Genomic DNA, 12996 nt, shown 5'->3' with positions numbered 1-12996 from the left:
ATTGCAAGGGAAATTAGCAAATACCTCGAGGCGAATGAAAATGAAAACACAACATATCAAAACTTATGGGACGCAGCAAAGGCAGTGCTAAGAGGGAAATTTATTGCTCTAAATGCCTATATCAGAAAAGAAGAAAAGGCAAAAATTCAGGAATTAACTATCCATTTGGAAGAACTGGAGAAAGAACAGCAAGCTAACCCCAAAGCAAGCAAAAGGAAAGAAATAACAAAGATTAGAGCAGAAATAAATGAAATTGAAAACATGAAAACAATCGAGAAAATCAATAAGGCCAGAAGTTGGTTCTATGAGAAAATCAATAAGATTGATGGGCCCTTAGCAAGATTGACAAAAAGAAGAAGAGAGAGGATGCAAATAAATAAGATCAGAAATGGAAGAGGAGACATAACTACTGACCTCACAGAAATAAAGGAGGTAATAACAGGATACTATGAACAACTTTACGCTAATAAATACAACAATTTAGAGGAAATGGACGGGTTCCTGGAAAGACATGAACAACCAACTTTGACTCAAGAAGACATAGATGACCTCAACAAACCAATCACAAGTAAAGAAATTGAATTAGTCATTCAAAAGCTTCCTAAAAAGAAAAGTCCAGGACCAGATGGCTTCACATGTGAATTCTACCAAACGTTCCAGAAAGAATTAGTACCAATTCTCTTCAAACTCTTCCAAAAAATCGAAGTGGAGGGAAAACTACCTAATTCATTCTATGAAGCCAACATCACCCTCATACCAAAACCAGGCAAAGATATTACAAAAAAAGAAAACTACAGACCAGTCTCTCTAATGAATACAGATGCAAAAATCCTCAATAAAATTCTAGCAAATCGTATCCAACAGCACATTAAAAGAATTATACATCATGACCAAGTAGGATTCATCCCAGGTATGCAAGGATGGTTCAACATAAGAAAATCAATTAATGTAATACACCATATCAACAAATCAAAGCAGAAAAATCACATGATCATCTCAATTGATGCAGAGAAGGCATTCGACAAGATTCAACATCCTTTCCTGTTGAAAACACTTCAAAAGATAGGAATACAAGGGAACTTCCTTAAAATGATAGAGGGAATATATGAAAAACCCACAGCTAATATCATCCTCAATGGGGAAAAATTGAAAACTTTCCCCCTAAGATCAGGAACAAGACAAGGATGTCCACTATCACCACTATTATTCAACATTGTGTTGGAGGTTCTAGCCAGAGCAATTAGACAAGAAAAAGAAATACAAGGCATCAAAATTGGAAAGGAAGAAGTAAAACTATCACTGTTTGCAGACGATATGATACTATACGTCGAAAACCCGGAAAAATCCACAACAAAACTACTAGAGCTAATAAATGAGTACAGCAAAGTAGCAGGTTACAAGATCAACATTCAAAAATCTGTAGCATTTCTATACACTAGTAATGAACAAGCTGAGGGGGAAATCAAGAAACGAATCCCATTTACAATTGCAACTAAAAGAATAAAATACCTAGGAATAAATTTAACTAAAGAGACAAAAAACCTATATAAAGAAAACTACAAAAAACTGCTAAAAGAAATCACAGAAGACCTAAATAGATGGAAGGGCATACCGTGTTCATGGATTGGAAGACTAAATATAGTTAAGATGTCAATCCTACCTAAATTGATTTACAGATTCAATGCAATACCAATCAAAATCCCAACAACTTATTTTTCAGAAATAGAAAAACCAATAAGCAAATTTATCTGGAAGGGCAGGGTGCCCCGAATTGCTAAAAACACCTTGAGGAAAAAAAACGAAGCTGGAGGTCTCGCGCTGCCTGACTTTAAGGCATATTATGAAGCCACAGTGGTCAAAACAGCATGGTATTGGCATAAAGATAGATATATCGACCAATGGAATCGAATAGAGTGCTCAGATATAGACCCTCTCATCTATGGACATTTGATCTTTGATAAGGCAGTCAAGCCAACTCACCTGGGACAGAGCAGTCTCTTCAATAAATGGTGCCTAGAGAACTGGATATCCATATGCAAAAGAATGAAAGAAGACCCATCTCTCACACCCTATACAAAAGTTAACTCAAAATGGATCAAAGATCTAAACATTAGGTCTAAGACCATAAAACAGTTAGAGGAAAATGTTGGGAGATATCTTATGGATCTTACAACTGGAGGCGGTTTTATGGACCTTAAACCTAAAGCAAGAGCACTGAAGAAGGAAATAAATAAATGGGAACTCCTCAAAATTAAACACTTTTGTGCATCAAAGAACTTCACCAAGAAAGTAGAAAGACAGCCTTCACAATGGGAGACAATATTTGGAAATGATATATCAGATAAAGGTCTAGTATCCAGAATTTATAAAGAGATTGTTCATCTCAACAACAAAAAGACAGCCAACCCAATTACAAAATGGGAAAAAGACTTGAACAGACACCTCTCAGAAGAGGAAATACGGATGGCCAAGAGGCACATGAAGAGATGCTCAATGTCCCTGGCCATTAGAGAAATGCAAATCAAAACCACAATGAGATATCATCTCACACCCACCAGAATGGCCATTATCAACAAAACAGAAAATGACAAGTGCTGGAGAGGATGCGGAGAAAGAGGCACACTTATCCACTGTTGGTGGGAATGTCAAAGGGTGCAACCACTGTGGAAGGCAGTTTGGCGGTTCCTCAAAAAGCTGAATATAGAACTGCCATACGACCCAGCAATACCATTGCTGGGTATCTACTCAAAGGACTTAAGGGCAAAGACACAAACGGACATTTGCACACCAATGTTTATAGCAGCATTATTTACAATTGCAAAGAGATGGAAACAGCCAAAATCTCCATCAACAGAAGAGTGGCTAAACAAACTGTGGTATATACATACGATGGAATATTATGCAGCTTTAAGACAAGATAAACTTATGAACCATGTAATAACATGGATGGACCTAGAGAATATTATGCTGAGTGAATCCAGCCAAAAACTAAAGGACAAATACTGTATGCTCCCACTGATGTGAACGGACATTCGAGAATAAACTTGAAATATGTCATTGGTAACAGAGTTCAGCAGGAGTTAGAAACAGGGTAAGACAATGGGTAATTGAAGCTGAAGGGATACAGACTGTGCAATAGGACTAGATACAAAAACTCAAAAATGGACAGCACAATAATACCTAATTGTAAAGTAATCATGTTAAAACACTGAATGAAGCTGCATCTGAGCTATAGGTTTTTGTTTTGTTTTGTGTTGTTTTGTTTTGATTTTACTATTATTACTTTTATTTTTTTCTCTATATTAACATTCTATATCTTTTTCGGTTATGTTGCTAGTTCTTCTAAACCAATGCAAATGTACTAAGAAATGATGATCATGCATCTATGTGATGATGTTAAGAATTAATGATTGCATGTGTAGAATGGTATGATCTCTAAATGTTGGGTTAATTTCTTTTTTTCCGTTAATTAAAAAAAAAAAAAAAAAAGAGAAGGGATAATTGGAGATGAAGGGATACAGACTGTACAACGGGACTGGATATAAAAACTCAGAAATGGACAGTACAATACTACCCAATTGTAATGCAATTATGTTAAAACACTGAATGAAGCTGCATGTGAGGTATAGGTTTTTTGTTTTTGTTTTTTTTGTTTTTTTTCTTTCTATTATTGTTTTAATTCTTATTCTGTTGTCTTTTTATTTCTTTTTCTAAATCGATGCAAATGTACTAAGAAATGATGAATATGCAACTATGTGATGTTATTAAGAATTACTGATTGTACATGTAGATTGGAATGATTTCTAATTGTTTTGTTAATTCTTTTTTTAATTAATAAAAAAAAAAAAAAGATGAAGAGGTGGCCAACTCAATTGGAGGAAATATTTGGAAATCACTTATTGGACAAAGGTTTGATTCCCTGTATATACAAAGGAATCATACAACTCAACACCAAAAGAAAAAACAACCCAATTATAAAATGGGCTAAAGATATGAATAGGCATTTTTCTGAAGAGCAAATACAGATGTCTCAAAAGCACGTGAAGAGATGCTCATTTTCATTGGCTATAAGGGAAATGCAGATCAAGACTACAATGAGATACCACCTCACACCTATAAGAATGGCTGCTATTAAACAAACAGGAAACCATAAATGTTGGAGAGGATGTGGAGAAACTGGGACACTTATGCACTGATGGTGGGAATGTATAATGGTGCAGCCACTATGGAAGACTGGTGGTTCCTTAGGAAACTAAATATCAAATTGCCCTATGACCCAGCATTAGCACTACTTGGTGTATACCCAGAAGAACTTAAAGTAAAGGCACAAACAAACATTTGCACACCATTGTTCATAGCAGCATTATTCACAATCGCCAAAAGATGGAGAAAAACCAAATGCCCATCAACAGACGAGTGGATCAACAAAATGTGGTATATACATATGATGGAATATTATGCAGCAGTAAAACAAAATGATGTCCTGAAGCACATGACAAGATGGATGAGCCTTGAGGACATAATGCTAAGTGAAATTAGCCAGACACAAAAGGATAGATACTGTATGATTTCACTTTTATGACCAGCATAAAGGTATAGTGAGAGGCTTATATTACAGAATATAGGGGACTTAGAGATACACAGAAGCTAGAGATGGGTGAACCATTAGCAAATGAGGCTGAACTCCGATGTAAGGGAATACATAGGAGTGAAGGTGGTTCTCTAGTGGGTCTATAAGTAATATTATACTGAAGATGAACAAGATTGAAAGGAGTAGCATAGACCTATGTGTCCCACTGATTCACACTAGAAATATGAATGAGTTCTTGAAAGAATTACTTCAAAGGTATGATTCTTGTACAAAGAGTGTGTAAGTCCAGGGTACAGGGGAAAACTGCTATTGCATGCTATGAGCTATGTTGAAAAGGAAACCATCAGCCCTACCACAGCAATAGCAGAGGTAAATAATGGGGTGAGGGACAAGAGTTAAGAAGAGGTTTAAATTTCCTAATTGGCGAGAGTGTGTTTATTGGTTTTCTTTCTCTTGGGAACAATGAAATTATCTAAAATTGAGAATGTTGATGGACTATGGACTTTGGGCCCTCTACATGATGCCCGATGAATGCAAGTGGCTGAAGGATACATTGATGGAGAAGTAGATTGGCTAACTAACGATGGTGTATACTTATGAACGAAGGTTGTGCTGCTACAGAAAGGAAGAATGTTGTGAGGCATGCAACAATGTGAATGAACATGTGGGACATTCGGTGAGGCAAAATAAGCCAGAAACAAAAGAACAACAACGGTATGGTCTCCTTTAGCAAATGCTTATCAGAAAACAGGGACCTAGATTGTAAGCTTTTAGAGCAGACACATTAAGTCCAGAGTGGTGATTATTATTTCTGGATTTTGAGAAGCTGTTTTATATATAAAACCTGATATTTAGAGATACAAACGAAGCCGAACCGGTTGGGGTTAAAGTAATTCAGAACATAGGGGTAAGGAAGACAGTGTCTATATTTTAGAACCACACATACTCTTAGAGACCAATGGAAGAAAGGTTTATTTGGTCTGGAACTGAAATTTTCTGTAGTGCATAATCTAATTCAACGTATCTGTATAACTCATTTGAACAACTGAAACACAGGTAGCCCAGAAAGAAAGAGGTCCTTTAAGCGTGTATAGATTATTGTAATGCCTGGATACATCCTAGAGTAAATTAAGCAGATAATCTGAAAGTATTGGCAAAGTCCCCTGAGGGAGGGGAGAAAGAATATGGAACTATTAAAACTTACCATTGGGGTACCCCCTGATACTGTGTCAGATATTAGGGACACCCAAATCAATAGATCATGTCCTCAATCATGAGGCTTACTATTGTGAAGCTTATGTAGGTAGTGGAGAAGCTTAGACTACCTATAGGCATGCCTAAGAGTTACTTCTGGAGCACCTCTTTTGTTGCTCAGATGTGGCCTCAGTTTCTCTAAGCCCAACTCTGCAAGTGAAACATTGCCCTCCACTCTACACGGGACATGACATCCAGGGGTGAAAGTCTCCTCGGCAACATGGGAAATGACTTTCAGGGATGAATCCAGACCTGGCACCATGGGATCAACAATTCCATCGTGACTGTTCTAGTTTGCTAGCTGCTGGAATGCCATATACCAGAAATGGAATGGCTTTTAAAGGGGGAAATTTAATGAGTTGCTAGTTTACAGTTCTAAGTCCAAGAAAATGTCCCAGTTAAAACAAGTCTATAGAAATCCAATCAAAGGCATCCAGGGAAAGATACCTTGGTTCAAGAAGGCCGATGAAGTTCAGGGTCTCTCTCTCAAATGAGAAGGCATGTGGTGAACACAGTCAAGGCTTCTCTCTCAGCTGAAAGGGCACATGGCGAACATGGCATTGTCATCTGCTAGTTTTCTCTCCTGGCTTCTGGTTTCATGAAGCTCCCCGGGAGGCGTTTTCCTTCTTCATCTCCAAAGGGTGCTGGCTGGTGGACTCTGCTTCTCATGGCTATGTCATTCTGCTCTCTCTGAATCTCTCTGAATCTCTCATTCTCCAAAATGTTTCCTCTTTTATAGGACTTCAGAAACTAATCAAGACCCACTCAAATGGGTGGAGACATGTCATCCCCTAATCCAGTTTAACAACCATTCTTAACTAAATCACATCTACCAGGGAGATGATCTCATTACAGTTTCAAACATACAGTATTGTATAGAGATTATTCTACCTTTATGAACTGGGATTTATATTAAAACATGGCTTTTCTTAGGGGGCATGCTTCCTTTCAAACCAGCACACTGACCAAAAGGTGGAAAAGAAGTGTAACTAATAAAGTATCAGTGGCAGAGAGAGTTCAAACAGAGTCGGGAGCTACTCTGGAAGTTGTTATTCAAGCTTCAGTTAGAACTTGCTACTTATCATAACCTGCCAACCCCCAACCAGAACCATTCCAGCCAATCCTAAAGAACACCTAGGGCAATATATAAGATTTCACAAGGGTTCCAGGGACTAGAGTAACTTTCCAGAAACCTACAACCTCCAGATGGGTCCCTGGTCCAGACAGGTCCTGAAACCGAGCCCAGCCTCTCCAGAACATCAGATAGTTTCATCTTCCTACCCCATATTAGCGACAGACCCTTCCAATATGAAAAATTTAGAACTGCCATAGCCCAACCACCCCTATAGAGAAGGATGGAAAGATCAAAGGTGATGGTGGAGTTATACAGAGAAGATAAGATTTAACAAATGAATATGAATGCTGAATCATTAAATTGATATCTCTTTTAGTCTCCAGTATTTTAGAGCAGCTAGAAGTAAAACCTAAAATTGTGGAATTGTAACCCATGTCAAACTCTGAAATATGTTCTACAACTAATTGTGGTGCTGTGCTTTGAAATTTATAGCTTTTTTGTATATATGTTATTTTTCACAAAACAAAGAAGGAAAGAAGTTGATTGTGATGATGAAAAAAGATTTAAGCCCTCTATTCTGGAGCAGCTGGAAGGAAAACTATAAGAGGATCATATGGTAGCCCATGACAGACTCTGGAATCTGTCCTGTAACTACTTATTGAAGAGTGCTTTGAAAGTTATTGCTTTTTTCATTTCTTTGCTTTGTATATATGTTATACTACACAATAAAAAAAGTTAAAAAGAAAAAGAAAAAAAAAGAACCACTGAGATTAAGATTATTGAAAGGACCAGTAGGCTAAGGGTGTGGTGATTGCTACCTGCAATTACTGATACAAACCTTCTCTCTTAGGCCACAACAATATAAGAACCTGTCATGTCACTTTGGTTACTGTAAGTCCCAACCTTAATACTGTTGAAAAGTCAGTAAAGCTGGTAGGAGAAGAGATGTTTGCAATTTGTTATGATGATTACATGAGAAAATGTGTGTGCAGTTTTGCAATTTGGATTGTTGTTTGACCAAAAGAGTCTACTCACCCCTGCTATTCATTTCTGATTAATTTAATGAAGACTGTAGAATTTTTGGAAAGAAAGACAGTTTCAGAAAACAGTAACAGATGTAGGAAAATTTGTGGAGTTTTCCCCTTGCACTGGAAGACACACAGCTTCTAGTTACATGCTCCATGAATCATGCCAAAGTTGAGGAATAAGTCAAATCTCTGTTATGCTTCCATTCCTTTATACTCAAATTCCATCACCATTCCAGAATTGTATTAATAGTCAGTGCAATTCAGTTTAAGGCAGTGTTTCTCGAGATTGGCAAGCAGACCCCTGGGCATCCTAAAACCTTTTCAGGGGTCTGCAAGGCCAAAACCATTTTCCTTATTTGCCTTCTTCACTGCATTGAAATTTGCACTGATGATCCAAAAGCAATGGTGGATAAAACTACAAGCCCTTTAGCACAAATTAAGGCATTGTATTTCTTCACTTTCACGCACTCACAGTAAAAACATAAAATGCCAATTTCATATAATAAGTCCCTTGATGAAGCAATAAAAACTATTAATGTTATTAAATCTCAACCATTAAGTACATGTCTTTTTAATAGTCTGTGTACATATTGAAGTACAATGGTTGTCTGAGAGAAAAACACTTGTTTGATGGAGCTGTGGACCCAAATCGTTGCTTTTTCCATCATTTTTACTTTAAAAAAATGAATGACAGCAAAACTACAATTATTTAGGCTTGAGAATTTGGTGGACAATTTCTCAGAAATGAACAAAATGAGGCTGTCACTTCAAGGAAAACAACTGGCAATATTTGCTGCCAATGATAAAATTCAAACTCTCCAGAAAAAATTAGAATTTTGGAAAATTTGGTCCCATTATCATGACTGTAACAGCTTCCCAATACTTAAGCAACGTTTCATTAATCTGATAAGATTAATGATGGTATTAACTAATATGGTTATTTTATATTATGTAAACAATGTGGCAATATTTGAAACATCTATGTAACTCAGTGAACCAATATTTTCTAAATGACCAATGCATGATGTTACAAAATCATCTGTGAAAGAAAGAGCCATTCAAAGTGTAAGATAGAGCAATGGCCTTGTTTTAGCTTTTTGTTATGGCAACCAACATACCACTCAAAATTTCCCATTTTAATCACTTTGAAGTATACAAGTCAGTGATATTAATAACATTCACAATATTGTGCTGCCATTCCCAATATCTGTTACCCAAACCTTTTCATCACCTCATTAAGAAACTCTGCACCAATTAAGCAATAACTCCACCTTCCCATCACTCACATGATATTTTCAAGGTTCATCGGTTTTGTTGCATGTATCAGAACTTAATTTTTAAAAGTTAATAATATTCATTCAGAATATTATCCCATTGAGTGTGTATACTACATTGTGTTTATCCATTCATCAGTTGATGGATATTTGGGTTGCTTCTACCTTTTGGTGATATGGAATAATGCTGCTGTGAACATTGGTGTATATATATCTGAGTCCCTGCTTTCAATTCTTTTGAGTATAAACTAAGAAGTAGGATTACTGAGTCATATGATAATTCTTTGCTCAACTTTCTGAGGAACCACCAAAGTGATTTTCACAGTGCTTGAACCATTTTAAAATGCCACCAGCAATGTCTAAGTGTTCCTATTTCTCTTCATCCTCTCCAACACTTGTTATTTTTCTATTTCTTTAATAATAGCCATCCTAGTGTTGTGAAGTGATTTTAATATGCATTCCCCTCTTCAACCTTAATAGTGATTTCTTAGATATGACACCAAAACCATGAGAACAAACGGCCAATAGACCAATGGATTTTAATACAACAGAGTACAAAAACTTTTTCATATTGTTACTGACTTTTAAGAAACTAGCACTTGATAAGTTTTGATGAAGTCTCAAAGAAAAATATCCACAATTATTTTTAAAGACTATTAAAATACTCCTCCCTTTTCCAACTACATATCTCTGTGAGGCCAGATTTTCTTCATATATCTCAACCAAAACAACATATTACAACAGACATAATGGAAACGCAGATATGAGAATCTGTCTTCTATTATGCCACACTGAAGAACTTTGCAAAGATGTAAAATAATGCCACTCATCTCACTAATATTTTGTTTTGGAAAGCAGAGCTATTTTTTAAATATGCTGTTTATATTAAAATGTAATGAACTTATTATTCTTTTTAATAACTGAAGTGATAAATATAAATTTTTCATTTCTAATACTGAAAATACCAATAGATACAACCCACATAAATTAAAGCTCTTTGGAGTCCTCAAAAGATTTGAGAACCACTGGTTTAAGGGAATGTTTACAGGCATCGGCTGTCCTCATTTTCATGCTTGCAGGCATTTAAAGTAATAGAGTTCACCAACTTGATATTGTGGAAGCCTAATTTTAGGCTTTGTTCAGCAGGTTTATTTCAATTTCATTTCACTCTTAGGGCTTGGTTTTTACTTTTAAGGTGTGGGCCTTTGAGGTTTTCAGTGGAAGCCCAAGGTATACACTAAGCCCTTTTAACTTGACAGAAATTGACCCCCAAACTCTGTCTCCCCAGCACTGGTCAGCTGCTGAGATCTCTACTCAGCTCTTTTCTCCTTCAGCTGTTGTTTTCTCCTTGGACTCCTTGGAGCCTCACTCTGCACATGCACAGTTCAGGTGTAAATCAAGGATTTGAGGGCAATTTATATGCAGATTTGGGGCCTCCTCCCTCTGTGACTTTCCCATTTTCTATATCTACTCCTCAATTTCCAGCCTTTCTGGAATCTCCACCTCTGTCCCCTGTATCCTCAGCCCAGTAGATTGTGGCCTGCTGCCTGAACTCCATGTCCAGTGCATCGAGCAAATTGAGAATTCAGTGGAAAAGCTACTGAAATGTGGCTCTCACCCAATGTATTTCCCTTCTTTCAGTCATATCTCCTCCAGTCTACGCTTTGGTTGCTCACCAGTTGTAGTAGTTTGAAGTTGTTATGCACCGCAGAAAGGCCATATTATTTTAATCCTTTCTTGTGCGTGCAGACCTATTGTGGGTGGGATCTACTGATTAGGTTATTTGAATTGAGATGTGACCCAGTCCAATGAAGGTGGGTCTCAATCCCGTTACTGGAGTCCTTTATAAGAGGATAAAGGACACAGAGATATAAACCAGAGAAGACAGAGACGCAAGGACATACCCACAGAAGCTGAGAGAGAAAATTTGGAGAAGCACACACAAAAAAGACACAGAAGCTGGGAAAAGAAGCCACAGACAGAGAAGCCGGAAGTTTGAAGGCAACAAAACCCGGGAGAGAAGGACCAGTAAGATGTGGTCATGTACCTGGTTATGTGACAAAGGACTCCAGATTGCCAGCAGCCTTTCTTCAGAGAAGGTTTTGTCCTGTTAATACCTTAATTTGGACATTTTCACAGGGTTAGAATTGTAAACTTGTAAGCTAATAAATCCCTATTGTTAGAAGCCAGTCCATTTCTAGTATATTGCATTTCATCAGCTTTAGCAAACCAAAATACCAGTGGATTGAAACAGCTATTTTCTGTATTTTGTCCAAAGATGCAGGAAGGTTAGTCTGGTGCGAGCTGCTTTGTCATTAACTGAAATGGAGCTCATGTTTCTTCCAATTTCTGAACTAATATCAGCAAGGCCAGGTCCTCATCAGTGGAGAGATTGCAGGGTCAGTGCCAGGTCCTTGAACAATATCTCCTCCAGCTGTGCAGTGTTCTATAAACCCTAGCTCCCTACACTCCAACCTCCGAGTCTGATTTAATATTATCCTCTTACCCGAATAGTTCTGCTTTTGGTCCAAGGGCCATATCAGGCATCCATTTTCACATAGTCTATACCTTGCATTTTGTGATTAATTCACATCAACACATACGACTTTTTCAAGCATACTTCATATTATTTGACCATTTTGTACATCATTATAGCCTCATGGTTCCAGTTAGCACTAATCATGATCATATTTTTTGGTGCTCAAATTGTCAGCATTTGGGCTCTATTAGGCATTCTTCAGGCTTACATTTATTCTTTCTTTCTTTTTTTTTTTTACTTTTTTATTCATGTATAGTTTACCTACAATAAAATGTAACCATTTAAAGTGTGCAGCTGGATGTGTTTTGACAAATGTATACAGCAAGGTAACCCACACCCCTATGAAGATATAGAACATTTCTATCACCCCGGAATGTTTCCTCTGTGGCCCGTTCAAAGGCAAATACTGTTGTTTTGATTTCTGTCAATTCTGATTAGTTTTGCCTGCTTTCAAATTTCATATAAATAGAACCATACAATATATACTCATTTGACTCTGGCTTCTTTTACTCAGGGTAATGATTTTGAATTCATCTGTGTTGCTGCACTTATCAGTAGTTTTTAAATTTTTATTACTGAGCAATATTCCATTATACCCCAGTTTAACCATTCTTCTGAGCTGTTACAAGTTTGGAAGTATTATGGATAAAGCTGAATGAACATTTGTCGTCAAGTCTTTTTGTGTGTATGTATATATATATGTATATGTATATGTTTTCTTTTCTTTTGAAATTAAAAAGTGGAATTATTGTATCTTAGGGAAGTTGTTTATATTGCTTTATAAAAACTACCAAGCAATTTTCCAAATTGGTTGCCCCACTTTACAGTATTACCAGCAGTTTTTGAGTAACATCTACTCCAACTCCTGCCCACACCTAGTGTTGACTGTCTTTTAAATTTTTTAACCATTCTAGTGGTATTTTATTGTGGTTTTTATTCTCATTTCCCTGATGAAAGAAATTGAGCATCTTTTCATGTACGTATATCTTTCCTTGTTAACTGTCTGATAAATCTTTTGCCAGTTTGTAAAAATTTGACTTTTATTATTTATTGGTCGGAGTTTCTTAAGTTTTAAAAATATTGCCTTTAGGCATCTCTAAAAGCATTCTTGCTTTCTGACAACAGCAAGATATTTCTATTGAGTTTTTCTCCCCCACACATGAAACCAAATACTCTCTAAGGAATCCGGTCTCCTTTTTGTGGAGCTCACAGTGATTCCTACTTTCATCATGGCC

Source organism: Tamandua tetradactyla, chromosome X (genome assembly GCF_023851605.1).
Source record: "Tamandua tetradactyla isolate mTamTet1 chromosome X, mTamTet1.pri, whole genome shotgun sequence".
NCBI classification, from domain to species: Eukaryota; Metazoa; Chordata; class Mammalia; order Pilosa; family Myrmecophagidae; genus Tamandua; species Tamandua tetradactyla.
This window is presented reverse-complemented; position numbering follows the sequence as displayed.